This window comes from Podarcis vaucheri, assembly GCF_965113315.1.
Source record: "Podarcis vaucheri genome assembly, chromosome: 4".
NCBI lineage: Eukaryota > Metazoa > Chordata > Lepidosauria > Squamata > Lacertidae > Podarcis > Podarcis vaucheri.
This window is the reverse complement of record NC_138762.1, coordinates 47,071,957-47,098,320: the sequence shown is the minus strand read 5'-3', so window position 1 is coordinate 47,098,320 and position 26,364 is coordinate 47,071,957. Positions and strand designations below refer to the sequence as shown.

At 39.6% G+C, this 26,364-nt stretch overlaps 1 protein-coding gene and 1 long non-coding RNA gene across 2 annotated transcripts in view; one reads left to right on the top strand and one right to left on the bottom strand.

Annotated features, from left to right (window-relative positions):
- Positions 1 to 26,364, bottom strand: part of LOC309531353 (uncharacterized protein) — a 394,694-nt gene that overhangs the window by 13,091 nt on the left and 355,239 nt on the right. The gene's annotated exons all lie outside the window — the stretch shown is intronic.
- LOC309531635 lies at positions 13,387 to 25,495 on the top strand. Its single transcript, XR_014219361.1, has 3 exons — positions 13,387 to 13,478; positions 16,160 to 16,266; positions 25,020 to 25,495. It is a non-coding gene; the product is annotated as an uncharacterized lncRNA (long non-coding RNA).

The window sequence follows — 26,364 nt, the reverse complement described above, 5'->3', positions numbered from 1 at the left end:
GCAAATAAGTGCTTTACATGTTTGAAATGGCAAAATATACCTTTGATATAAGTGCATAGTTTTATGTAGTGCTTTGTTTATACTTGAATTCTGATTAAAGCTGCATGAAATATTAATGGGTGGAAAGGGAGAGATTAGTTCATTAACTATAAATTAAAAGTTGGCATCCATTATTTAGTATGGCAGTTCAGGCTCCCAGTTGATGTCATTTATGTTGCTTTAATTACTATTCCAGTTTGCTAGTCTTACCACACAGGTCAATCAAAACTACATGCAATTAGAGTAAGTTTTAAAATCTTAGCTTAGGCCATCAGGCCTGACCCTGATGCATGCCAGTTTTGTGTGTGTGTGTGTAGTGTTTTTTCAGATGGAAAACTCTGGTGTGGGGACAGAAGGCACAGTAGGGGTATCCATGCATGCTCAGGCCTGGTGGGCACCTTCCTCAACCAGTGCTGGGGCTTGTTTTAAACTTTAAAAAGGAGGGAGGGAGGGAGGCATGGACAGGGGTGTGTGCTTCCTTTGCTCCAGAGAAGAGATTTTCTGAATGGAATGGGAATAAATGTCCAAGTAGCATGTGTGTGTGTCAGGGCTGGAGTCAGATGCAGGTCAGCACAAAGAGGAAGAGTCCGTTGTCAGGGAAGTTAACTCGTTATTTAAGGAAACAGCCTACAACTCAGCAACACTTTTTAAATCCTATTGCCAAAAGCAGGCAATAGGAACAGAAGATGTGGAACTGGTTGCATATCAATGAATACATTATAAGAAAAGAATTGTGGAATATTATTTTACTATATGATCACAGTGGAGAAATCCTTGTGTGGTCAAAGATGGAAGGACTTATTGTTTAACATGGAGGAATGATTGTTGAAGTTTTTGGAGACAAAGTTGATATGTTTATTTAAAGAAAAACTATTTCTGAAATTTATTAATAACAATAATTAGAGAACCCCTTTTGACTTCACGTGTAAAAAGGAAAATGAATTAATCTGAGACATTTGAGTTGGGAGAGTGGGAAAATATTGCCCAACAGAAAGGAGGTTAGTTGGATGTAATTTTAGAGTGACTATATTGAATAATTTCTTTTATGTTATGGATGGACAGAAAATTGGAGGTCCTTGTAATTTTTTCTCTTCTTCTGTTTCTTTTTTGTTTTCTTTTTGGGTCATTGGTTGACAGGGCCAGAAATGATTCCCCCCCCCACCTGATTGGCACTTGGTTGGGGGTTTTTTCTGCCTTTCCCTCGGTGAAATCATGGCTTTCCTTTGTTAGGCAGAAGAACATTGTTTTATGAGGGTGGAAATGGCACTGGTCAGGATCAACATAGTATAGAGGGGCCCCCAGAAGGTGCCTGAGGGGAGGATTGGCCACAGCAAACCCAAGCCTGGGTTTGATATCTGCCTGGTTGGAATCTGTGCCCTGGTATCCCAGTGCGACCCTGCTTGCCTGGCTTGCACCATGGCAAAGTTCAACACTGGCTGACTCTTGTCATACAGGTTTGGAGCAATCCAAACCCAGCAGATCCATTCCATCAACATGGGGCTTGAGGAATGATGAACTGATCCTTGGACCCAATGCCAACCCTTGCCCTGCCTGCTGCTGCCAATAAAGATTTGGCCTGATTTTATTCCATCACCATTGTACAATCTGCTTACTTTGCTGCTCTCATGGGTCACATAATGCACCTGCCTGGGCAAAATAAGATTAAAGGTGTTCATAGCCAAACCAAGATGATATGGCAAATGGGGGCAGGGGGATTGGCAGTAAACGTACCTCTCTGAAACTGCCCATATTTGCAATCTTGCTCCAGGAGTGGGCAAAGTCACACATACATGAGCTTGGATCTTCGTCTGTTTTAAACTGCCATAGTTTCAGTAAAAAGCAGTCATTTACAACTGGAAATTGACTCTAGATTTCCTCAGAAAGTCACAACAGAAACCCTTTTTTATCTAAAATAAAAGGTCTTTTTTTTTTTAGTTCTATCATTTTACAGTGATTGCCAAAATGTAATTTGGAACATGCAGCATTTATTGAATCATTCCATGAGCATATGGGGGAAATGTAATATTCTTATACAAAAGGTTAAGATTATTCCTTGTGTGTTCCTTTCCTAGTGCTTTAAGTAACACAATATGCTCAGAGTTCAGCCTAAAGAAATCAGATGCAATCATTACATTAAAGAAAAGAAGATCAATAGGTTTGACGACAGCTATTCTTTCTCCAAATGAGAAGGAGGCTTATAGGAGCACATCATGTGGCGGAATGTTCTTGGATGCGGCAGTGACTTTAAAGTATCAACATATCTCTTTTATGTAATGCTAATTATACTTTGTCCAGCTGTACAATGGAAAGCCTATCAATAGAAGCAGCATTGCTCATGCATGACCAGCTAATTCCTCCTGTATCAGTAGGTAGACTTTGAAATATCCTGGGGCACGAAAGGTGAAGACTGTTGTCACTTCATTAGCTGGTGGAAACGTACGGCACGTTTCTTGGGTCACACTTTTGGTTCTGCATATTCATCTACTTCATAAATGCAGACGTGTCTTCATCATAAATAATGGGGCAATTGTTTGGATTTCAACAGGCTGTTTGCATAGGAAAATGCAGCAGAGAACATAATTCTTCCATTCGCTTTTCCTGACTCTTTTTAAAAAAAGATTATTGGATTAGTTGTATTGCTCATGTTTTCAGTGCAGCATAAATTTCTAATTACCAATTCCCTACTAGTTACTGAATAACGAAGCTTATTGGACAGCATGTATTGTAGCAAAATGTTTATTCTTTTCTTAACCTTAATTTAAATGTAATATAAATTCCTATCTATTTTTACAATGATCTGATGGAAAATTATGATGACTCTAAATTTCCCAATTAGCTTTACAACCACCCTCAAGTAGTTGCGTAACTCACATCAACAATTAATCAGTGTGCTGTTGTTAAATCTGCAGGCTCTAAGCTATAAATGGTCCTAACACAATCTAGTTGGCTGATGAGGCTTATCAAGGGGAAATCTTATTCTGGTTAAAGCTGGTTTCATGGATGGCCCTTTCTCAAAAACTGTCAGAATGTGACTCATGCAGAATGCTTGGCCCCATCTTCTGATGGGACACAATGTTTTTGTGAGTCTTGCCACACCAGTTTTCCTTGCAACCTTACAGACATAACCAAATATATTTTTTATCAACACAAGTAGATGTCACATGTAGAAAGAAGCAGGATCCAGAAAGCACCTTGCGCATATTCCTAACTGAATGAGAAAATGGGTGCTACATACATGATTCTTCAGATTGGTCTTGCAAGTTGAGCTGCATGTGTGAGGTCCTGGCCTGCAAAATACAAGTTGCAATTGACCAGTCATCTTGTCTAAATAAGCAACAGAAGCTCCTTCCTGAAGCCTCCCTGACAATTCTCCCTGTGGAGGATCATCCCTGACAACAGGCCTGAGAGCGCCCCAATTGGAGAACAGCCTTTACCAAAGGTGTCACGGACTTTGAAGATGCTCAAACTCAGGAAGAAAAGGAGAAATGTGCTAAGAGGAAGGCATGTTTGGCAAACCCTCACCGTGATCCACTCTGCCTGGAAACCTATTTCCCCACTGTGGAAGGACGTGTTGATCCAAAATTGGCTTCCACAGCTACTTACAGACTCACTGTTCAGACCGTATTCATGGAAGACAATCTTACTCGGCTACGAGTGATTGCCAAAGTAGACGAAGAGGAGGCATAATTGAAGCTTATTTTACGGGACTGGCTGCTTCACATTTGCATAATTGGATTGCAACTTCTGTTTCTTTCAGGAGTGGCTCCTTACTTGTGGAATGTCCGCCTTAGGAAGGCTTGCCTGGTGCCTACTTTAATGTAGTTTTGATACCTGGCAAATAGGTTTCCTCACAGACCTTTTAAATTGCAACATTTTACCTTAAGACTATTTTAGGCTGTGATCATCTGCTGTTGGTTTGTTCCTCTCTCTTTTTTATTGGTCTCCCAGGTCCTAGAGAGCCAGTGTGGTGTAGTGGTTAAGAGCGGTAGTCTCGTAATCTGGGGAACCGGGTTCGCGTCTCCGCTCCTCCACATGCAGCTGCTGGGTGACCTTGGGCCAGTCACACTTCTTTGAAGTCTCTCAGCCTCACTCACCTCACAGAGTGTTTGTTGTGGGGGAGGAAGGGAAAGGAGAATGTTAGCCACTTTGAGACTCGTGAAGGGGAGTGAAAGGCGGAATATCAAATCCAAACTCTTCTTCTTCATATAATTTCAACAATGCCAACATTATAATATTTTAAATTGTACTACAATGACTGTCATCCAGACAGTAAGTGTATTTCATTAGCTGGTGTATTAGCTGGTCAGTCTTTCTTGAGAGGAAGTTCCTTTTCAACACCAAATAGGCAATGTATGGACAGTATATGGGTATATCCAATGGGAATCTTTTTCTTGGCATACTGTTCTCCCAATGGTCAAGCAAATGGCTGTGGGAAATCTGCAAGAGCAACAGCACTCTCCTAGCAACTTGGGATTCCCGGTAACTGGTATTCAGAAATGATCCAGATTACAGCTTCTTGTAGTGTCATTCTTAAAACTCCAGAGGAAAAGAGGGCTGAACCAAATAATAGGCTCCCAGAACCTTCATAATACAAATGATACAACTGTTTTTGAAAACAATAGTTTGCCTATCTAACCGCTTTGAGACTCCTGAAGGGGAGTGAAAGGCGGGATATCAAATCCAAACTCTTCTTCTTCTTCTTCTTCTTCTTCTTCTTCTTCTTCTTCTTCTTCTTCTTCAGGGCTATTTTACATTATGTAAATAGAAAATCTATTTCTCCATTAAACTAAAAGCTAAAAAAAACCCATATTCTATTAAAATCAAAGGAGTTGCACTGATATAAAATTCATGTAAAAACTGGAAAAGTCCACCCAAACTAACCCTGCTTTACAATAATTCCAGGAAACGACGCTGCAAAATTATATATGTTGTTTTAATACAGGCTGAAGAGTAGGTTTTGTATCCCTTGTTTTTGCCTTACTGAGGATTCATATCAGAACTTTTATTTTATTTTATTTTATTTATATACTGTCCTACACCATCAGGTCTCTGGGCAGTTCACAGAATAAATTTATCACACATCTCTTCTTCCCCTGAATGACATTTTGAAATTGTAGTACATTAAAAATTACCAATCAGTATCAATCCGAAATTGCTTCCAGAGTGTGGTAGGAGTCCATTAATATCTTCCATATGGACATAAATCCAAAGGCTTTCATTGCCAGAATCATTTTTGGCACAACTCTTAGGTGTGTGTGTGATAATTAATTATTCTCATCATCCCTTTTCTTTTTTCCTGCTTGTTTCCCATTCCTGATTTTTAATTATTTCTGGTTATGAGGTGAATTTTTTCACTGCCCAGCATATTGGAGGGTACATAATATAAGTAATATGTGGGGAAGGAATAGTAGTTCACACCCACGTCAAGGGCAGACTTTGGGAAATTGACCCCATGAACGAAGACAGAATTTGGTGCCCCCCCAAAAAAATTATTTCTTATTTTCACAATAATTTATTTGGGTATAGTTACTTTTATGGATTTTCTCAGTAGGTAGCCAGATAAATACAGTTGCTGCTGTTATTATTGTTGTAATAGCAGTGGTAGTTATTTTGTGCCCCCTCAGCTCTGTGCCCAGTTCAGGGGAACCACCTTCATTTCCCTAAATCTGGCACTGCACACACACGCACATACTGTATTCTGTATCCTATATGTGCAAACCTCTCCATTCTAAAGAATTTGTGTGTTCTCTACTCCCACCCTCCATGTTCTACCTTGCATGGTCATAAAAGACACTTGAAAAATACTATTACAGAATATGCAATGCATAGTGATAGGTATCATGGGAAGAATATGGGATTATTATACCCAACTGTACTCACATCTAAACAAAATCAATTTTATTTTATACCAATCTTCAGAACAGTATCCTAATTACTGCAGTGGTAATAGTTCTGCTAATTGCACGAGTGCTGTTATGAACACAACATAACTCAGACAAAAAAAAACTCAGTTTACAACTCAGTAGAGAATCACCATGCACACAATACAAAATTTAATTGGAAATTAATAAACAAATTAGTGGCACCTTTCTTCATAATAAGCCAGCTAGCCTGCAGGCAACCAAACTAAGCACAAAAGTACCCATCCAATTATGCAAATGAGTGCTGTCTAAATAGAGAAATAGTAAATTCAGATATTTAATTCCTGTGAGATTGCAATCCTAAATATATTTACTAGTAAGTAAGCTCCGTGGTATTTACTTCTTTACTGTAAGTCTGCTATGTCTCCTGTAATTTATAACATGCAAAATGTATGATATATGCTCTGGATGGTAATTGTTTGCAGTTCCACTTTTTTTTGAGAAACCCTCCTCCAATAATAATGAAAATGTAGTTTTGTATGTAGTAATTCATTTTAAACAAATGAATAAATAAATAAATGCATAAAACATGCATTCAAATTTTATTGCTATGTGTTAAGCATCAGTGAATCTCTGTAGTGGCTAGGATCAAAATAACACTGGAGAGATTCACAGACAGAGAAAGACAGTCATTCCAAGCTATAGGTATTTGTGCTGGAAGCCTACATTGCTTTACTTAGCTGGTCTGTATGACTTGTATTTTTGGTAAATCTCGTTGCCCATTTGTATGAGTAATTGGCCATGTGTTGTGAAATTTATGGCTAGTAATAAAATATAGAGTTGGAAAAGATCTTTTAGGTCATCTAGTCCAGCCCCTGCCCCATACAGGTTCTGCAAGTCAGGATGCAACTACACTACCCTTGACAAATGATGGACTAGCCTCTGCTTGAATATCTCCAGGAAAGGAAGGCCCATCACTTTCTAAAGCAATCAGTTCTATTGTTAGGCAAATTTCCCCTATGGTTACCTCAAAACTGCACCCTTTCAATTATCCAAACATTTTTTTCTGCTCCATCTTCTACATGACAACCTTTTTAGTATATGTGAAGACTACTGTCTTGTCTTTCGTTAACCTCTCTTATCCAGGCAAAACATGCTCAGTTCTTCTAACTATGTGCCTTACAGGACTTGGTTTCCACACATCTCACAATCCTGGTTGCCCTCCAGTTGGTCAGTGTCTTTGTTAAAATGTGGTACCTAGAATACATCACAATATTCTAGAACAGTGGTTCTAAATACTGTAGACCATCTTTTTTGCAAAAGCAAAGCTATGGACCACCTACTTTTAGAATTGTTGATATTTCTATGGTAGTTTGGTTATGTGAATGGTGCCATGGATCCCCTGAGTGGGTTACGAGGAACTCCTGGGGTTCATGGACCACCAACTGGGAACTTCTGCTCTAGAGGCAATCTGACCAGTGCAGAATAAACTGGAACTTTTACTTCTGATGGTCTGGAGACTGTTTCTGTTAATGCATTCTGAGATTGCATTGACTTCTTTAGCAACTGCATTGCACTGCTGGCTCATGCTCAATTTATGATCAACTAAGACACCTACATCCTTTTCATATGTCCTGCTGTCAAGCCAGATATCTCCCATCCAGTGCCTTTGATTGTTGGTACCTTAATGGAGGACTTTATACTTATTTCTGTTGAATTTCATCTTGTTGGTTTCAGCTCAGTGTACCAACCTGTCAAGAATATTTTGAATCTTGCTTCTGTGTTGCAGCTCCATTGTATGATAAATGAAAGCTACTAGAGTGTCATGACATAGTTGTTTTTCAACTTGTGATCTCTGTCAATTGCATAAAGCACTGATTGTCATTAGGCTGATGGATAGATACATTTTGGAATTAACAGGTCAATGTCTTTTCTCTATGTATGCTTCTAAAATATTCCTCATCTAATCCCCCCCCCTAGATTTTGCAGTTTCCAAATTCCCTTATCATATTTCATAAAGCCATTGCACTGAGCAGCTTCCATTAAACAAAACATACACACTTGTACAAGGCATACTGCATGCAGAGTTTACCAGCTTTTTCTGTCCCTTCATCTCTTTCCTTAGCCCTCCTAAATTAAATATGTGCATATGTGCATTGATTAAATACTGCCAATGAGCAATCCTTGTGTAATTGCACGTAAGGCTTTATCAAGATATGTGTGTGACATTTCACCAATGAGCAGTAGCAGACATGCACTTCAGTAGAACATTGAACAAAATATAATCTTGATGGAATTATACACATGGAGATTGCTTTTCCTCCCAGGTGTTTTATCAATGCACACATTTGCATTGGTAATGCAGAAGGGGAAAAGATGCAAATGAACTGAAGAAATGGAAGGCAGTGTCTAGCAGCTCATGACCGAACTCCAGAACTAACATTAGAACATCTTAATTAAACTAGAATTCAGAACGCATAGAACACAGTACAGAATGTTTCACAGAATAATTAAGGAATGGAATGGGGAACATATGTTATTCTCAAGCTTTCTCTATACTAATTAGACAAGCCACCTTATTGCTTCTTCTCAAAGCTCTTCTTTTTGTTCTGCTTCCTCCCTCTATCATACAGCCCCGATTGCATCCTTGCCCTCATCTGCTTTACTGACGTGCCTAAGGGCCCATATCCACTGGCTTTGATTTCTAAACATGGCAGCCCATCATGTATCTAAATGTGCTGTTTCTTGATTTGACAGTCTTTGCCATGGCCTATCAAAAGTCCGTATGAAGGCTGACTTGCATTTTTCTCTTGGGGTATTAGATTGGAAGTCATGAATCTGTCATTAGTGGTAGTCACCTGCTGTAGATTGAATATGGGTGACAATTTGCTAAGTAGTAACTTAATATGTTGTGATTAAAATTACTTGCATGCCAAACAGTGGAAAAAACCTCACTACTTTTCTGAAGGTGAAGCAAGAGACTAGCAAGAATAAGAACACCCTTACTACTTGGCAGGACAATACAGATGACAAATGATAGTTTATCATGGAATTGCATGCATACTATGGAAGGTTACCGCTTAGCAAATTGTTGTTTTGCATTGTCTGGTGTTCACACTATGGTTTATAGAAGCCTTCCACAACCAGGTGCCCTCTAGGCGTTTGGGAATACAACTCATCCAAGTCCAAGCCATCATGATCAAGCCTCCCATGACAATGGGAATTCTAGTCCAAAATATCTGGATGGCTCCAGGTTAGGGAAGGTTAGTTTACAGGAAAAAGCTGAGGTACGTGTGTGCTACGATGGGGTAAGAAGGTCAGAGATTCCTTTCTTAATAAGTAATTTGCTATTGTGTTAGTATGTCAGATTTCAGAGACCCATGTCTCCCATACACAGAGGTGACATTTAGAATTCAATATATCAGATATACAAATATGAATGCTAGGTAAAAATGAATACTGCTGGTGATCACTAACGTGAGAGACTTTTCTTATGGCAGATCATTCATAGGGAAATCTAAGAACATTTATTAGATTTAAGAGTAGGTAACTTAATAGACTCAACCAGTCCTGAAATATTTGGTAATCAGTTTTTAAAATTTATAGTTACTTTAATATAACAGATTTTCTAAAAATAGAAAATAGCATGGAGACACAATGTGTGTGTATATAATCAAGTTCCATGCCAACTAACGTGATAGAGCTTATTAAAAATAGTGGCCCCAAACTGCCAGAATTAACTTGGCATTTATTAGATGTCTAGGAATAAGCTAAAATGTAGAGTATAAGAGTGAGATTTTTGACTTCCAAAAGCTCTTGGCATCCATCAAAATGAATGAATGGGAATCTGGCAAAATAATGATAGCAAGCGTATTGCTGTTGGAAGGAGGGGAAAGAATTTAAAATGTTTGTGAGAAGAAATTTGACCTTTCATATAAAAGACATGATAGTTTTCTATGGAAAATTGGCCCATGAACCTGAATTTAAGGCACACACAGATCCTCCCTAAAATACACCTTCCCATTCTATTGAGAAACAATTTCAAGTTATGGTGCAGTGAAACGTTTCCTTACCTTACTTACATTATAATTTTGTGTGCCTGGAAAAGCACCTGGAATCAATTATGCACATAGACACTTAAGTCCAGGGTTGGTTATCTTCACAATTGTTTTTCTTTCTCTAAAAAGTAGTCTAATATCCTGATCACAGACTGATTTCACTGCCCGTATTGTTATGTACCCTTTCTCCACCTCTTTATCTCCCTGTTGTTGTTTTTTAAAAAAATAGGAGATAGAGAAGTGGAAATGGAATTCTCTTGTTTCTGCATTTCCCAAATATGTTGGGCGTGTGGAAGAAATCCTCATGTAAGAAACAGGGCTGTGCACAGCCTCCAGATCTGAGTCGGGGCCTAATCTATTACTTGGAATTAGCCCTGATCTGACTGGGGCCAACCTGACCTGGATCTGGGCCCCGAAGCAATTCAGGGGCTAGCACTAATGTGTAATTAGAGTTTAGGGTTTAATATGCAGACAGGAAGGCATGGGGGAAAGAAAGACCTCTGTGTTTGGGAGGAAAACACAACTGGGTAGTCCCGGTTTAAATAGGGTTGCCATATAAGACCTCATACTGATTTTAAGCTTTTGGAGCTGTTTCCACTGCTTTTTCCATCGCGTTGTCATACTTCTGGGTTTTCTCTGGCATTTTGCTGATTTGGCAAAATTCCTCCCTGACACCATTTTTGCACCTGAATACCAGGACTGTCAGGAATTTTCCTGATATATGGCAAGCCTAGGTTTAAGGGGGAAGAGAGAAAGCAAGCGGAGCACAGTAGTAGCTGCCCCCCCCCTTGACACCTCCTCCCTTCCTTCCCTACTTTCCCCTCTATTCATTATTAGGTTCCTGCCATCTCTGCCTCCATCTTGTGTTCCCTTGCTCTCTCCATCCTGCAGCCAGAGTTGTGCAGAGCTGGTAATAGGCCCAGGCCAGATGGGACATGTAGGTCCCATTTTAATAATATTTACCAAAGGGCCTCTTCCCCTTTGCCTCTAGCAAGGGAACTGTGAGTAGCCCCCCTCAAAATTGTAGGCCCATGCCAATTGGACCCCTGCCCCCCTCTCTGTTCTGTCCTGCAATGGGAACCACAATGGAAGGACTCAAGGCAGTGGCAGTGGCGCCAAACAGATTAGGAGCCATGGGTATGAGATGATAGAGCCAAGGAATAAGTTGAGCCAACATATTCTCTGTGGTCAATGGTACAAGCCCATCTGTTGCACAGAGGATCTGCCTCTACCCAGGAGGGGGGGGAGGCAGCCTAGGTAACATATGATACTTCCTCTCCCTCTGCCCTGCCTCCTTTTTGACAGCCCTAGATAACTCTTGATACCAGGCAGGTTATTGTACCGTCTTCCAGACTTAATAGCACAAACTGGTGAGGTTGGCATGATGTTTCTTTGCTAAAACAACAAATCACCCAGACTTCCAGTTTCCCTGTTTTTGAAACAAGGAGTGAGTGATTCAATCAGGTCACAAATTCATTTCCTGGCATCTCCAGTTAAAAGGATCTGATATGGCAGGGATGGGATAGACCATGGCTCAAAATGTTGGAGAGCCAAGCAGTTCTCTGAAAAGCCACCAAAAGTCATGCAGTTGAGAAAGTCCCACCACAACTGAATCCCATATTTGAACAGTCTCTGGCGCACTGCTGCTGTGTGTAGGATTATGGCATAAAGCAGAAATTCATTCAGAGCTGAAAGATATTCATATTAGGGTAACCCATGAATAAAAAGACTAGTGCAGGGAATGGAAAAGAAGCATGGTAGACTAATGTAATACAACAATGAAGAAATTGTATAGGGCAAAGTTGGTTGTGTGGGAGTGTATGATGAAGATAAGGAGGTGTGAGAAGTACACGTGAGCTTTCTATAGGAAGACTGGGGTCCAAGTATAAAACCCAAATAATGCAAAATATCAGAAGGTGAAGAAAGATATACTGAGTCTGAAAAAGGCAAATGAATTGTGGTGTATAAGTATAAAAGTGTTGAAAGAGCAACTAAGATTTTCATATACTCTGGAAAGTATGTGGGATAAAGATACCTCTCTCTGATCATGTGGTTTTTCTTCTCTTATTTTCTTTCAGAAAGGAGTGCAGTAATTTTCACAGCGCTGTGGTTTATAATAGAAGGGATTTATTAGAGAAGGTGTCCAGGAATAGCCTATTACATTACCATCTAATCTGACTCAATTAAAAGTACCAGGGAAAAATACTTCAGCTTTTCCCTCTTTAAGCCTTTTCTTTCTGATTTGCAAATGAGTTACTAAAAAATCACATCTGCAGGCATTAATGTAAAACTGTCATTTATGCTGTACCTTGCAATTATGTTGAAATTCAGTGGAATGAATTTATGTTAATGTTATTTGAAAAATAATGCACACAGGTCTTTCTCTTCTTGTTTTTGTGCCATCTTGACATAGTCTGTCAATCTGAGGTAAATGTGGTCATCTTGAAGTGGTGTAGTAGAGCAGGAATTCAGGGAAACACAGCTCTTACATTTTTCACAGTAATGACATAATCTTCGGGAGCAGTCTTGCCAGTATTGCTGCTGGTTGAAGGAAAGCTCTGGCCTGGCACATAGCCCTTTTGTTAGCTAGACTAGGCTGACAAAGTCTGCTAGTGAGCATCATGCTTGATCAGAGATGTGAACCCATATCTCCTCAGCTGAGAAGTCCAACATGCTAATTGCTAAGTTGGATCCTCCTAATTGAGGGTCCGTGTTGTGCGTGGGCCCGAGGCGCACCCCCATCCATGGGGTGGGGTGGGGTGGGGATGAGCTCAAGCCTTGTGGTGCCCCACAGTCGCGCCACGGCATATTGGCCAATCAGAGTGTTGTGATCGTGTGGGCCATTAAAAGCCAGTGGCGTGTCGCTGGGGCTTTACCTGGCTTCACGCTGCCGAACCCCCCCCCCCCCAGTGTTTTAGGTTTCTGCTTTGGCCTTGCTCTGGACTTCGGCTGGTCGCCTGTTTTGGAACAGGGGCTAGGTAGGGATTTTTTTCCATTTGGCAGATTGGCACTGTCCATTTTCACCTACCTCTTAGCAATTGTCATAACTTTGTAAGGTTTGGCAGTTAGGCATTGGCTTAGTGAGCTGTGGGGGAGGGGAGGTGTGGCCATCACCTGCCCCTCCAGGTACAAGGGTATTCTGTTAAAGGAATCTACGGGTCTGAATTTTGTCCAAAGTCTGCTTGTGGGGCTAGGGCTATGCCAGGACCCTGCAGGTGAGCTTCAGTTGGTCGCCATCAATGGAGCTCCCTCTGTTGGTGGTTTGCCCTTCTAGACTTCCTGCAAGGCGGGCAGGAGTCAGACATAGTTATTGCCAATGCCTAAGCCAATAGCACTCACATTGCTGTAATCAATAAAGTTGTGACCTAAATTTTGCCCATTAACCTTAAACTAAAATTCTGTGTCAATGTGTTTTTATTATTTTATTAGGGGTGCGTTGGGCCTTGTCGCGCAAATCAGCCTTTGCCAGTTGATGCCTTTTCCAACTCTTTTTGGGACTGCAGTTATGGACTCTCTAATGGTATGTGGCTCTGGAAGCCATTATGATAAGCTCCTGCACTTCAAAATTAAACACAACATCACTGGTGATCAATTAAGTGGTTCAGGTTTTTCCTAACTCTCCAATCAGTTAAGTTGAACGGAATAGCCTTTTTCAATTTCTATAAGATAAGAAACTTAAAAGAAATGGAACTTAAACAATGGCTTTATTTCTTGAAGGGCACAATTCCCCCACATAGTGCATGCCATTTAAATTTATACATTCTTGACATATTGTTGGATTAATTGAATTGTATTCTATTTAAACAAAGTGGCAGCCCTGTTTCTTGGCCTGATTAAAGTTATTGAGTTTACAGCATCGTATTCTTTGGCTCTGGTGAAGGAAGCATTTCTTTAATTGCTTCCTTAATGCACCCTGCCTGTCTCCTTCCAGAATAAATGGGTGAGATTGTCAGGTTTCACTCTATGTGTGTTTTAGAGAAATTTATATAATAGTCAATTTTGTATTAAAAGTGATTAGATCACAGGATACAGCTGTCCACAGATATTACTGCCATAATTTAAAACATGGAGTATCAGCAGAATTCTAACACTTATATTTTGAGGTGATAACAGTGTGAACTACTATTTCAGGAAGAAAAGAAAAGAAAGAGACTACTAAATGACATTGATATCACATAAATTTTTTTTAGCTTTTCAACTGAATCCAATAATACAGTTCTACCAAATAGCCCTTTTATTAAATCTAATTATATTCAATTATAATGTTCACATTAACTCTTTTATTTTCTAGATCCTTGACTTTAAAGACAAACCCATATTCCCATTACAATACCTCCCCCAAAGAAATGTGTTTACATGGTGTACAATTATTTTATTTTCATAAAAATTGAGTATTGTATTCCTTTACAGCTGTTATTGTAAAAAAAGAAAATAAAGCCTCTTTATTTTAACCACAGTTGACCTTGAAACGTGGTTGTGAAATGTGTCTTTATTAAATCTGTCTGGTCTAAGTGTCAAAGCTATCTTTTATTTAGAGCACTTCATAGCAACATTTGTAACAATCTTTTTTCTTCTTCAATTGGTTAAAAGTGTCAACTTTCTCCTCAGTCAAGACAGTCTTAAATTTGCACATAATCTTTCAAATGTTAGTGACTGCTTTTGCAACCAGAACTTTGTGGCATGGCATGTTGGCAAACTTATAACTCAGATTTGTCATAAAACCACAGCGGTAGACATAAAACGCTATCATGAATCTTACTGCAAAACTTAAAACTGTGCATTTGGAAGAAGCAAATACGCTATTCATAAGAGTGGTAAATGGCTGTACTGTTTTAAGATTCCAAATTAATTTCACAAAGCAGAAAGCATTCTGGTACTCTGGCTGAGCTCCAGTTCCCCAATCTCCTTTGAAGTTTTGATTGGATAAAGTGTTTTTAACTTCCTTTGCCAAAAACGCTTGCAGAATGTTGCTTAGTATTGTTAAGTGCACCACTGTGCTCTGTTCCAAGGATGGCTGCCTTTCACCTGCAGTGGAAGTCACTCTTCTGTATGAATAGTTTATAATTAGCTAAAGTGCTCTTGGCTTTGTGGCTTTATTATATAGTTCTTATGTTTAGTTCATGAGTGATTCAGTTATATTGGAAAAAGAAATATTTTATTCTTTCAGTTAACATAAGTGCTACTATTGTTTATTTCTCTCGTTATATATTTCTTTATTATGATGAGCAATTTAGCCTGCCCCTCATTTTAGGATCCCAAGTCAGGGTTCAAGATACAAATCACATAAAATTACACAAAACAGCCATAAATCATACAAAATAAGAAGTAAAATCACAGAGCAGGCTCCCTACCACTGTTAATGCTAAAAGGTAAAGGTAAAAAGATAAAGGACCCCTGGATGGTAAAGTCCAGCCAAATTTGACTATGGGGTGCGGTGCTCATCTCCCCTTTCAGGCCAAGGGCATTTGTCCACAGACAGCTTTCTGGGTCATGTAGCTAGCATGACCAAACTGCTTCTGGCTCAACAGAACACTGTGACAGAAGCCAGAGTGCACGGAAACGCCGTTTAGCTTCCTGCTGAAGCAGTACCTATTTATCTACTTGCGCTGGTATGCTTTTGAACTGCTAGGTTGGCAGGAGCTGGGACAAAGCGACAGCAGCTCACCCCATTGTGTGGATCTGAACTGCTCAAGAGGCTCAGTAGTTTAGACCACAGTGCCACCTGTGTCCCACTAAAACACTGAATATATCAAGGCAAACACATACACTTGGGATCACAAGGACAAAATAATTGATGACAGGTGGGGACAAATTCCACAGATGGGGCACCATTGCAGGGAAAGCTTAAACATTTTCCAAATTAAGTCAGCAGTAATAGGCAAGTGCTTGCAGATGCATTTGCATTTTCAAATGAACCCCTCATTTCATTAACTGGTAGACAACATCCAAATGCAAATTCTGTTATGTGTCCTTACCTGTAGATATGCTTATTGCAACATGGTTCCCCATGTTGTTGGCCTCCCACTCCCATTAGTCCCAACCAGCATGTTCAATGGCCAGGGATGGTGAGAGATGTAGTTCAGTGGCATCTGGAGGGCCACAGATTTCCCCACCCCAATGCCTAGGCTATACACTGAAACCAGAATTGAGATATTCATTTGTTCTTCATTTTTCTCCACTAAGATTTTTTTTTTCAAAAAGCAACCGCTCCAGAGATCTCTGGGTGTATCTGTGTCCATCACAGTTGAATCTGGCATCTAGAGTACTAATGGCTGCCATTAAGACATAGCCCTTGCTTCCAGTTTAAGGTAAAGGAACAGATGACATGATTATTTTCCACCCTTAATCCACAGGTTGCAGGGCAGTTCGCAAGATAAAAATACAGTATAAAAGCACAAAATGAATAGGTTTTTTAAAAAATCAACCCACTCCCACAAAGGATGAAGAGGAACATTTTTGCCTAGTGCCTAAAGATGCATTATGAAGGTGCGAGATGAAACTCCCTGGGGGAGAGCATTCCACAAATGGGGAGCCTCTGCAGAAAAGGCCTGTTCTCATGTTGCCACTCTCTGGACCTGTTATGGAGGAGGCACGTGAAGAAGGGCCTCAGATGATGATCCCAGAGTCCAGGTCAGTTTATATCGGGAGTAGCGGTCCCTGAGGTATTGCAGTCCTGAGCTATTTAGGTACACCCACCCATAGATTTGAAGGCAGAAAAGCAAAAACCTGCTTGTCTCTTTTTGCCCAACAAAAATGAATTAATGCAACTGAAAGCAAGGAAACCAGCACACCTATTCTGTTATACTCCTATGACTTTGATGCATATGCAGTTTGTTGTTTTCACTAGGCTCTGGACAGCTAATGAAGGTTTGGATGATCAGAAATTTAAGAATCTATCTCTGTTTTGTTGACATGGTTGGTAAGACAGCAGGATTATCGGTTATATTCATGAAGATTGTTCTTGTGAATATCAGCCACCAAGCTGTCTCAGAAATGATTACACTTATTATTTGTTTTCAGTTTTGCCCTGACAGTTTTTCACAAAATTACTGATGCTGGAAGGTTTGAAAAACATACTGTATCACTGACAATACATGGAGGAATAGCAACCCACTCCTGCTGTCTTTTCTTTAAAAAAAGGATATTACCACCGTCTGGTAGGCTGTAGGGAAAGGAATAAAGCAGTGTTTGAAAACAAAAGAATAGCACAGAGAGGTAGGTGGAAAAGATGCTAGGGGGAACAAAAACTGCTGCAAGCAAGACTTACCATAATCATTCAAGGAGGGCTTACAAAAGGATATTAAAACTACCTGGGAGACCACAGCCTAGGGCCATTTTGGCAAGGAAAGGAGTAAAGAGAGACTGTAATGCAATAATAGTGGAGGATTTGATCACAGACAAACATTTAGAAAGGAAAATGGGAGGGAATAGCTTAAATTCATTGAATCAACCTCACTCTGTTTGGGTTTCCCTACCTTCTTTTTGCCTATTGTTTGTGCAGGTTTCTTTTGTCAAATGCAGATATTCTCCCCCGCCCCCACCGGAATATCTAAAATTGCTTTAATACTTAGAAACACAATGCATTAAGTCTTTTTTTAAAAATATAATTTATATTTTCAATGGAAAAAGGGGCAAGGGGGAGCACCTTTCTCCCATTATTTTTTTTCTGTTTTGCCATATTGACCACAGCCAACATTGACCAGGTGTGTTTCTTGGACCTCACAGGCTTTTAGCAAATCTGTTGTCTTTGTTTTAAGGGAAAACTCCACTGTTCCACACTAAATGTTGCTAGTCCTTGCCTTACAAGCTTCTGTGTATTGTTTTCCCTATGTGTTTTTCATTGTGACTCTTCTAAATATATATAGAGAGAGCAGCTCATCAGACAGTACATTAAATTTGTTATTATGTTGTAAATAACCAGAGGTTACTGAAAGCTCAGTTGCATACATGCACAGTGTGAACAAAGGTTTCCCCACATCTATTTCAGTACCAGGGACAGTGAACACAAAAGTGAAGGGAAAGTCTTGATCACATGGGAGCTCTGTGCATATTCAACTGCTTTCTGCTCTAGGAGATACTAATAGAACAAATAAATAAATATGAAGTTGTGTAAGTTCTTTTCACACATAAATTCAGGAATGTCTTCAGTCGAAGTCTTGCTATAGGTGAAATGAATAACCACTTTATGTATTTAAGCTATAGAATTTAATATTGTTTCCTTTTATGATTACTTTCAAATATGATATTCCTATACCTGTGCACAGCATATACTCTGGATCAGATAGTAGTCTCTTGAGTGCAGTTGTGAATATTGTATCTGTTCTGTACTGATGCAGAAAGAAGTAGTTTTGGAATATTATTTGCTTTGTCTTAGATGATATCCAGAGGTCACCTTTATGTAAGTTCTAGATTCAAAGGCACTGTAAAAGAATTGTGCCTGCCTGCACTAGGAATGGGAGCCTTATCTATGTTGCCATAAAGGTGCTCCAGTCAGTGGAATTTTGCAATCTTTAAATTTCAAAAACCCTCATACACCTATTGATATTTGTGGTGTGACCAGATTATCTGTAAAGCTACACATGAACCTTGGGCATGTGGAAGTGACCACTGGCTATTTTGACCAACATTAGCATACAGTTCTCAAGAGAGTTAGCCAATATTCAATATTTCCAAAATTTTAGCCACCCCATCTTAATGGTTGATGGAGCATTAGAAAGAAGACAAATCAAATACGTCCATTTTGGGGAGGATTTCATAGGCCATAATTTGAGCCACAGATTGTATCTGAAAGATAATAAGTACCTTGTATAGAGATTGGAGGGCTAGCCATCATATTTTGTACCCAGGGTTGTCCCTATGGTCATGGGGGATCCAAGACAAATCATACTGTGAATCTTTCCATCTTTCTAACTTGCACACTGTGTATCACAAAAAAGTTCATTGCAAAACTCACTAAACACTAGTTGGCTGAATCGGGTGTTTTCAACTTTCCTTCCTTTTGTGGTGCCTTTTTACATTAATTCTAAATTGACCTTGGTTCTTTCAGCTTAGTCTGTATTTAATTATTTGTTTGAGCTCCACATTTATTCAATCTAATAGTGCTACTATCTTAACATTGCCAGTGAATGTTCAAATTGAATAAAAGCTCCATCTAGGTTTATATATATATATATATATATAATGCAGTGTAAAACAAAGGGTATCTTTTTTCAGAACTTCATCTCTGATTTTTTTCTAATTCTGAGCTGAGCTACTGTATTCAGTGTTTTAAATGTCTACACTAATTAACTTTCTAGCTCAGCTTCTATCATAGACTACTCAAAGATTTATAACATTGAGGATCAGAAGGTTGAATCAAGGATTTAATAAAATGTGTTGGACAAAGAACAAGTTGTATAGCTGCACAGAATAATAAGAGTTCATTAAAGCATTGCTGATGTGGACATAATGATAATTGCTACTCATCTATTGAAATTGATTTAGTGCTTAGCCTTACTTAAACATGTCATTAACTAATTACTTTAACTAAACAGACTTTGCTGACAAACCTTTGAGTAACATACATTGCTAAATGTTTAAAGAGTAGCTTTGCTGAAACAGATTATAACATGTCAAAATGGAAGCTGATTCTAGAGATTCTGTGTTCCTTTCTCAAAAGAGTATCAGGGGTCCCTAATAAGGGTGTGTGTACATACAGTTTTTTTCATGTATTAGATTTAACTCTGCTTTCCTCACTAGCAACCCCTTGTTGTGGACAGAACAATGGGATCTCGGTTCAAAATGTAGCAGCATGAATAAAGGGGGAGAATGTCAGGGTCTCAAAATAGCACAGTGCTTCCAGTTTACCTGACCACGGGTTTCCTGCAGGATTATTGTTCAAAAGCCAATGGGAAACTTAATAGAATAGGAAAAAAAACCCTTGCTTTCCAAGGAGAAAGCAAGAGGAACAACTCAGATAATTATGCACTTTAAAGTAAGTATCTATAGAAAACAAGGGAAAGCAAAAAATGAATTAGTTTATTCCAATAAAATAATCCAGTCCGTGGCTACACAGTCCCATTCACATTCTAGCTTTGGAGCTTAGGCTCTTTTTCCTCTATCAAATATTCATCTCTCCATTTCTGAATTTCTTCAAACAATTCTTCTTATAATTTTTTCAGAACTCTGCAAAAACTTTCTAAGAAAAACAAAGCCTTTGGTCTCCTATGGACCCATTGCTTCTAATTGCCAAAAAGGGCTTGGTTCCATGTGAATTTGTTCCCCTGATCTTTAACCAAAAGGCTTCCAGAACAGTTTCCACTTAAAACATCAAAATAAATTATTACATGAGGAGCACCAGCACAATCTCGGATTAAGCAAATAAAGCTGCAGATTAAAATAATTCTACAAATTGAAGCTAAAAGGACTGAGTGAATTAAAAAGGTCTTCATCTGAACTAGAAAGGCATCAGGGTCAACAGCAGGCAACATTCCTGGGGAAAGCCTTCTACAGCAGGACCCCATGAAAAATACATTTTCTTTGGTTACTTTTCACCTTACTTCAGAAGATGGAGGAAGTTTGCGGGTGAAGAGCCCTTAAGGATTATCTTAGTCCTATATCAGTCCACATTCAAGCCTTTCTAATTAGTAATGGGTCCAATTAATTAATCCTATGTGTCATGGAGAGCGAGTTATTATATATGTAAAATTATAATAGGGAGCACCAGAAGTGACAAGAGGTGTGTGAGAGAGCATGAGAATGAAAGAGAGTGCTGTTATAAGACTGCTGTTATAGTAGCACAGGAAAGTACAGAAGCCAGATTTGCTGGGAATATAAGGAAGAAATCAGGCAGGGGCTAGGCTATAGGATCCATGTAAGTATGTCCAGTGAGCTTTCTGTTTTGGGTGTAGCATAAGATCTAGTAAGAGATGCAACATTGCATTTCCATAGAGTTGTGAAGTTTCAGGGACCCCTGACAGGCCTCTGGCCACTAGAAGTTACTGAGGTACCGTAAATATCCCAGCCGTCTCCCTTAACTTCTTCCAAAATACGTAGCCACCACCTACTGGGTGAGAGAGAGCAGTAAGAATCTCTTCTTATAGGGTTGACTGCATAAGCCAAAACAAGCACATGGGATAATAGGTGCTCCTCTCCTATAATGTTCCAGTCTAGAAGATGTTTAAAAACAACAACATTCAGATCAAGTAGTCATTTGAAACAAAATAAGAGATAATGGTTCTTTTCAACACCTTAACACAGATTTCCCTCTTCATCATTTTGTGCCTAGCATGAAAAGTATAAATGGCAAGTGGCTGAAATTTGGGGGAAATTACCTTATATGTATGTGATATGTCCTAGAACAGGTGTGATGAACTCATGACCCTCCAGATGTTGCTGGACTACAAACTGCTTCACCCATGATAATCCCTGATTAGCCTGGGGCTGATGGAACCCAACAAAATTGGAGAGCCATGGGTTCACCATGCATCTCCTAGAAGGAATGTGCTATAGTTTTACATCTGAGTAAATTCTGTGGTGATGTACTGAGGTGTAATTTTGCCCATCAACTTTTGAGAGTGGGCAAAAATTGATCAAAAGGGGAAAGTGAATAAGGCACCACTTGTAGAGGGTGCAAGCAGGGGCGTAGTAATGTGGGGGCGTGGGGAGTGGTGTCATGCCTAAGAAGGGTGACAAAACCACGGGTGGATTGCAGTTGTGGCGCTCGCACGCCCCCGGCAGGCGTATTTTTGCGATCAGCACAATAGTTGCCGTGAAAATCTGCCTGCAATCGTGCAAATACACCCAGCAGGTGGCACTTTCACCCCTGGTGGTGGGCGCTTGCATCCCCGGCAGTGTACAGTTGCACCCCTTGCGGGCACTCCCCCAGGAATGCGGCGGTAGCCCCTGCGCAAGGATCGTGGCAGCCGCCCTGTGGGCGGGTCGCTCTGCCCCATGGTTGAGTCGCCCAGCCCCCACTGCACCGGGTAGCGGAGGAGCTAGCTACGCCCCTTGGTGCAAGTGTTTGTATTACCATGTTCATTTATTTGATACCCAGTGTATGGGAGAGGGGGATTCATTACAGCAATTTAACCAGACAACCCCTCTATCTTTCTGTGTGTATGTAACATAGTCCTTAGGCTTGAGATGGAACAAAAAATGGTTTTTATCTTTTGTAGGAAAATTAAAAAAAAATAAAAATAGATTTGATTTGAAATAATTAAAATAAAGAAAAAATAGAAAAAAAACATAATTTGTAAGAAGGCAGAAGGAGAATTATAAATTAACAATTGTACATTTTTTTCAGATGACAGCTGCATTATAGGAGAAATAATTACTTGAAATATTGCTGCGTGTTCCCTTAAATACGATATTGATTTTTGTTTCTCTTTTTGGTGTATTTTTAATAATGCTAACAGTTATTCCCCCCCCCCCATGCTCAGAAAATGCAATAATAGTTGCAGTAGCTGGATAAATGACCTCTCTATTATGAGAAAAAGAAAATCTTTTTGTATTGTGAGGAGGCTAGTAAAAATGTAACTTGTATGCCTTCCTGCAGCCTGTAGCTGAGGTCAATACAGTCATGCTAACATTGAGGCAGCTGTGTGGAATAGTTCACTTGCTCTATTTAGATTCCATTTAGATAGAGAGTCACTGAAGATGACAGAGATAATTGCTATAGCATACATGGAGACAAATTCATTCTTTTTCTTTCATTCACACTAGATGAACTAATCACAAAAAGGCCACACACTCTGTGTTGAGCAAGTGCTGAGTGTAACCTTGAGATGGACAGATCAGTCTATATCCCATCTGGGTCACTTTCACATCTGTTCACTCATTCAAATCTGTTTCCTTACTTATTAGTCAGCTCTAATCCACACAGAAATGTGACTTAAAAGATGTGTTTGAATACATAATGTTACACTATTTTCTCTCATAATACATATTTTAAATGCATGTTGACACATATTTTTGAGTCAAGGAGTGTGTCTCAATGTTCAGAGGAGTGAACTATCTAATTGATAGCTGCTTTCAGATCCACACTTGAGCGTGGGATGTGCGGATTAGGTCAGGTCATATCACGAATTCACAGAACTGAATTCCTCAAGCACCCCATACTAATCCATCACAAAACATTAACAAATTACAACTGGTACAAAGTGAAAGCAATTTCCAAGAATTGTTCACACTACAAAACACACTGGGGTCTCTTGCATCCCTTAAAGGAGCCTTGAATCTGAATCACACATTCTAAATCTGACAAAAGTGAAATATTTAATTGAATAATATGTGCATTGGTTGTATTACTTCTACATACTGGCAAACAGTGTGCTCATGTATCAAGTAAAGCTCACAGTCTTCACAAACTGCCACAGACTATCCAACCCTGAACCCTAGAGAGTCTTATCCCTGAATGCCAGCTGCCACAGACAAATGTACAGTACCCAAATAATGAAACCTATGAAGGAGAGGCCCTCTGTCTTCCATATATCAAAAGCAATCCCAGAGAACATGACCAACCATTTCCTTGATCCTACAAAATGCACAACATCCAGAGTCAATCCTTCCAGTCCTAAGAGCAGAATGCCGTGTCAAAACTCTGAACATATTCAGAGTGGAGATATGGGATGTAAATGTGATTTGTTGAATGAAATATGGCATTAGAATACAGAATTGCAACTAATGGGTCTTTTTGTTTTGTTGGGTTCCAGCTCATGTGCACATTTTGGGGAATGAGATGACTAGGAAGGCTCTAGGTCAGAGGGTCATTTATCTTGTACTGTTGTCTCATTCAGAAGTTAAGCATTTTAGTTTCTGATATGATGCATTTACTGTAACCTGTTTTGAGTAAAGCTTTAACCTTATTACAAGATCACCACATGTGAAAAAGGTGCCTTCTTTTTCTTTACATTTCCAGCACTTATTTGACTTTGGTTTATACATTTTTGCCTATCTACTAGGTGTTAGGTACTATTTATATAGCCCATGGGTAGGCAGACTAAGGCCCGGGGGCCGGATCTGGCCCAATCGCCTTCTAAATCCAGCCCGCAGACAGTCCGGGAATCAGCCTGGTGTTTTTACATTAGTATAATGTGTACTTTTATTTAAAATGCATCTCTGGGTTATTTGTGGGGCATAGGAATTCATTCATTCCCCCCAAAAAAAAATATAGTCCAGCCCCCCACAAGGTCTGAGAGACAGTGGACCAGCCCCCTGCTGAAAAAGCTTGCTGACCCCTGATATAGCCTTTCCATATAATTTTCTCTTAAACCATAACATGTTTATATCCATATTCCATAATTGTTCCCATGCTTCCATTCCTATATTATGACTAATGAAGATTTCACTTGTTCATCCTTTGTCTGCCATTCCAATAACATCTTGTACATTTTAGAAATCACTTTAACACCACAATTTAACAGGTCTCTCTCTAAGTGTGATAGTTGTTCCCCAAACCCCTGCTTCATTTTCTTTTTAAATATTTCATTCAAATGATGATATTATAATCATGTTGTTAAGATTCCTGGTACATCCTTAAATTCTTTTAATTTAAATTCTCTGCCCTCCAGTTAATCCACACTTTAATAATAGCCACAAAACCATAAGGTCCAGTCCCATACATGTCTAAAAAAGAGGATAAACAAGCCAAATACATCCACAAGAAAGAAAAAGAAAGGAAAGCTTCAAAAGTTTTATTTGCTTACTGTTAGACCCAATAAAAATAGCTGTTTTCAAGGTTTTTAGAATTAATCCCAGGCAATTCAGGGAAATTAAAACTATAAAGCCCACTCTTTCAATGTCTACGTCTTTTAACTCCCAGAGACAAAAGAAAAATAAAAGAGAGAGAAAAAAGAGGAAAAGCATTCACAAGACCCTGATTCTGCTTTCCCTCCTTCTTTCTAGAGTTCAAGTTTAATTTAAATGCTTTTGCAGCTAAGCAAACTTACTGGAAATAATCATGAAGGTGAAAATAAAAATATCACATCCAGATCTCCAATTCATGGTCTTAACGCAGTTCATTTACTGGTGTGCTAATATTTAAGCACATTAGTAGTTATTTGTTCTTTTATTTCCCCTGCAGATTACCTTCCATGCAGTTGAGTGCCTGTGTCCAGGGGGGCACCTCCTTTTTCCCTTCCTGGTGTGGATCCAATTAAATCATAAACAGGAATTTAAAAATGTAAGTCCTTTTACCTTTTCCAGATTGGTCCCAAATCCTTTTATTTTAGGGAGGTTGCCGCTTTAATGACGGATCTCAAGGCTTCTTGCCGTGGGGTCGTGATTGGGCCGTGTGTCTGTGCTCAATCTTGGAGCCTCCCCTGGCTCTCCCTGGAGCTTCGGGGACTCCATGAGAACATCTACTAACACCGCTGGACCCTCCAGAACCTGAAATAAAACCCTCCGATTTTTAAAGAGAAGGTGTGTTGCCCTCACTGCCTTCCCATCTCCTCACTGCTCAGTGCTACTTATCTCTGCTGTCCGCCATTGCCCACGGCAGACCCAGAAGCTTGTGGATGTAATCTCACAGCTTCTGTCTATAATCTTTGAGAATTTTTGGAGAACAGGTGAGGGCCCTGTGGACTCTGCTTCCTTGGAGGTTTTTAAGCATAGGTTGTATGGCCATCTGTCATATGATCTAGTTGAGATTCTTGCATTGCAGGGGGTTGGACTAGATGACTCTACAATTCAATGATTCTGTTATCATTGTATTTGCTTGCTTCACCTTGCCTCACCCAATCCTCTAGGAATATAAACTGTCATCTTTGTTTTTTCTTCTGTGTGATTCCTTCACTCCAGCAAGGGTGTTCACCCAGAGCCTAGAAACAGGCTTCCATGCATATATTCTGCTTTATGGTATGATCCTGTACATGGGAATGGGTGCTTCATGGCAGTAACAACACATGTATCCTACAGCAAAGTGTTGTGCGGATGCCTGATTATTGTCTTCCAAAGCAACTACTCTATTCTGAACTTAAAAATGGAAAGCGTAATGCTGGTGGTCAACAAAAGAGGTTTAAAGATTGTCTCAAGTAAAAAAAAAAAAAGTAGTATAAACACCGACAACTGGGAAACACTGACCTGCGAGTGCTCCAGTTGGTGAACAGCTTTTACCAAAGGTGTCATGGGCTTTGAAGACACTCAAACTCAGGATGCAAGGGAGAAACGTGCTAAGAGGAAGGCACGTTTAGCAAATGCACACCGTGATCAACTCCTGGCCCAGAAACCAATGTCCCCACTATGGAAGGACGTGTGGATCCAGAATTGGCCTCCACAGTCACCTAAGGATTCATTGTTAAAACTGTGTTTATGGAAGACAATCTTGCTCGGCTACGAGTGATCCCCAAAGAAGAAGAGGAAGAATAGAAACACCCACATGTAAAATGATTAATCATAAGTACTTAGACATCTCTGATTAGCTTTGTGAA